This window comes from Euprymna scolopes, chromosome 42, assembly GCF_053919585.1.
Source record: "Euprymna scolopes isolate OS-2025 chromosome 42, ASM5391958v1, whole genome shotgun sequence".
NCBI lineage: Eukaryota > Metazoa > Mollusca > Cephalopoda > Sepiida > Sepiolidae > Euprymna > Euprymna scolopes.
In genome coordinates, this window is record NC_136523.1 from 64477391 (window position 1) to 64481682 (window position 4292).

A 4292-nucleotide genomic window follows, 5' to 3' on the forward strand; every position below is an offset into this window, starting at 1 on the left:
GTTTCCGGTGGTCTTTTGTGCATGTGTGGATTTCCTTCAAAGGGGAACTGACCTTGCCCATGTGTGCATACGTGTGCATACATGTGTGTACGTTAGCGTGTGTGTATGCACGTGAATGTGAGTGTATGTACACGAACGTGAATATATCTACGTGTGTGTACATGCGCGCGTATGTTTGTGTGCGCGTATGTGTATGACAAGAAAAATGGCTTGAAATGTGAACGCATGTTTTTGTGCGAGACTAGAAGGGCTCATACAAGTACAATGTTATGTTACATGCGACTTTCACTAACTTGTTCTTTCGGATGATGTAGACAAATAACAGAGCTATAGTTTGGTGAATTAACAAAGTTAGTTCTGATTACTTACTATTGAGACTGAAGGTGCCCAGTCTAGAGTTGGGTTTATATTGCAGTGGTATGGACATGTTAAACAACGATCCGATTGGATAAACACATCTTGATTGAGAATAAGCGAAGAAAAGACAGAGAAATGCATGGAATGAGACAAAGATGATCTTAAGCAATGGCACATCAAAACCAAATTCAAGGATAGAATTTCATGAAGAAAGTCCTGCTTAACAACATCACCAGAGTGAAACCCACATCTGATGTAGACAGGATACGTTTAACAAAAAAATACATAAATTAGAAAAATAAAAAGAAAAAGAAGAAGAAGAAGAAGAAGAAGAAGAAGAAGAAGAAGAAATTGATCTACTTGGTTTTCTGGTTCATAATTCCTCTTAGGTGGAATATACATCATAAAATAGTATATAGTTGGGTGCTATTCTATATTATTTTTCTCTGTTGTGTGCAGACAGTTGAATCATACTCTGACATTTTTAGTTCTTATAAGTTGGTTGGTTGGTTGGTCTTGTTTTACGGTATATAAACCCTTTTCAGGTTATTTAATACCGAATCCAGTGATTTTGAAGAAAAGATTTTGATAGAATATATTTGTTTTTTTCAAGTCGGTTTCTATTTAACCCATAGTTGGGACCCTAACAGGTACTACCATTCCGGGTCAGAGTGGACCTGGGAGCAATGGCAATTAAGGGATGGCTTCACACCATCGGATATAGTTTAAGGTCATATCCCGGACCAGTTCTTATACGAGACAAAATGCAAACCATGAAGCAACACAAGTTGGAAGTTGAAGTATGGAGAAAAAATTAATTCACATTGACTGAAAAGCGTAAATGCAAACTGTTATTCACTGAATAAATATTTTTTATTGAACAACGGCTATGATCATCCCCCTTTTTTCTCTTGAACACTTTCTCTGTTGAAAAGTCAGGTATGGTTGACCATATATGGAGGGAAAAAAGAAACTATCTACTCTCATGGGACAAAGTAAAATTTATAAACACCTGGACCTGTGGTGCAGTAATTAGAGTACTTAGAAAAAAGTCAATTGTAAAGTGATATGAAAATGATTCTCAAGATGAGAACAGTATTCAAATAATACGGAAATTCACGAAAATTTGTGCAAAATTTTAACAATAGTTATAAAACATCAATTAATAAATATTCTCCAAATTTGAGTTTCTTTAAAATCTTTTAAAACGATTTTAGAGGGGGGGGGGTATAATATAAGCATAACTTTTCATTTAAAAATTTGAATATTTCAGATTTGTATTATATTAAATTGTTAGGCACTAATCAAGCAAGATTTCCCGAATTTCAATTTCTTCTTAAAATTAATTGTTAAATTTTAGACATTTTCTAGAATCAAAATATGTAATGGATTTTGATCAAAATTGAAATAAGGATTCTAGAAATAAAATTTAGTATCATTGTATCTTGATTCTGATTTTAATAAGGAGACATAAAAGTGGTGCAAATCTATTCAAGGAATTAATTTTGTCCTTTACTGTAATAATAGTATAATAATACTGTCATAATAGACCTCTATTTTAAGAGATGCACATATTTTTCAATCTCCCTGTCTTGGAGAGTATACTTTTCAAATTCAGATGAGATGCAAACACATCCTGGAGAATTTCATTGAAGACTTTTCATCTGATGAATAGTCTTCACATGTTTCAAATTCATTAACATATTTAAAACTTTCTAAATTTAGATAAACGACATCATTGTTTTCACGTTCTTCCTAATCTGGCCTCATTTTTAATCCTGTAAATACCATCGAAAATATTTGCTTTTTTAAACGGCATTAGAGGGGCTTCTATCAGGAATTCTTATCTTTTACGTTTTATCAAAAACCTGAGTAATATTTTTTCTAAGTTGGAATTTAAGCACAGTTAAAGGACAAAGAATCATTTTTAGTTTCTCGTCGTTTCAAAATCTCTCTCTCTCTCTCTCTCTCTCTCTCTCTCAATATATATATATATATATATATATATATATATATATATATATATATATAATATCTCGATATATAAAAGAGGAAGTTAGTTTATGTTTCCAAATTTTTGAGATGAGGATTGATTATTCATATTATTTAGTTTTTTTTTTTAAATTACTTTTCTCATCCAGAGTTATTTTTACAACGTTTCAGTTGATGTAAACTCTGCCCTTCTTAAGGTACATCTTCTTAAACTTGTGAATCTTTCTATCAAACTCAGGAATATGCACGGAATTTCGAAAGGAACCATCAATTAATCCATGAGCATAGCTGCTCTCATTCCATCATGACTGGATATAAATAATTCGCAATTGTATTCTGATCGAAGATTTCATCGGCCAAAAACCTTATGAGAATAAAACTCAAGATGACAAAAATAATAATTTACAATAGTTTTGTATGTTGCTCGCACTAAGGATTGAATCTTTAACCTCCAGAAGAATATAACTTACAATTGAGCTTTATCAACTACTTTATCCACTATGCAACGGACTCAAAATATAATTGCAAATTAGTTAGAAGTTCTACTCAGTCATGGCTGATGGAACGAAAGCATGCTACCTTTGTGGATTAAATAAAGAGTTTCATTCAAAATCCCTAGAGTTCGAGAAAAAAATTCCCAAAGTTAAGAGAAAGATTCACGAATTCAACAAGATACAAATAAAGAAGGTCCGAGGTTACGTTGGCCGGAAAATATCAATGAGAACAGTAACCCAAAGAATACAAATAATACGATTTTTTCTGTTCTCCATAGAAATGAATAGTACTTTACCATAACAGATCATAGAAATTTGTTGAGGGTTAATAATTTGGGGGATGATTTCGATTTGTGGTGTAACAAGTACTAAAAGTGTGTAATATCAATAAGTGCTATGTAATAATCAGTGACATTTTTCTGGAGGTTGAAGGTTCAATCCTTAGTGTGGGTGATGCTAAGAATACAATTACAAATTAATTTAGACTTCTAACCGGCCATAGCTGACAGAATGAGAAAAAGCTAGAGTTTTATTTGAAATTCCATATAGATTCCTGAGTTTGACAGAAGAAACACTCCCGAGTTCGGAAAGAACTGAAGAAGGTTATAGATTACATTGTTCAAAACTCTTTCTTAAGATAATATCTATGATGAGAAGAGTAGTGGATCCAATGGAACTTTTTCACTAAGAAATTGAATGCTGTAAATTTCTACATCTTTTCTCTTTTTGTATATAAAGTAATGTATGTGTATATGTTCAGATGCATACAACACTTTGAACTCTTATAAACACTTTATTTTCGATTGTTTTAATAATTCTTAAATAAAATGTATAAACTGATTTTGTTATTCTTTTATATATTGCCTTTTCTTTTACTTATTTGGTGACCTCAAATACAAAGGCTACTTTTATTGATAAATCTCTGTTTTTAATCAATGAAGCACTAGTTCATCGCCTCATAAATACTAACCTTCTTTCCTACCCACAGTATGGATTTAGGCATGCACGTTCTCCTATCGTATGTATCATGCACTGAATAAGGCAAAGAAGGTGAGGATAGTAGCCTTAGATATCTCTAAGACATGGTGTGGCACGAAAATCTTTTCATGAAAATTAAACTATATGGTATTACTGAACGAATATAATCAAATCGTTCTTAGACAAGAGAAAAGTTCAGGTTTTCCTCGATGATCATCTGCCAAAACAACATAATATAAATGTGAGAGACTTTTATAATAATAAATATTCCTGATATTCATAAATGACTTCCCATATAAAATTGTTTCCAAAATGTGTATACATGCTGATCCCACCACACTCTATAACAGACATGAGGTAAAAACGAATGAACACATATCTAAAGCAATGGCTGAAATCTTAGAAGAAAACCAGTTTGTAGTGGAATAGGGACACATATGGATGGCAACATTCAATGGTGCCAAGACAAAA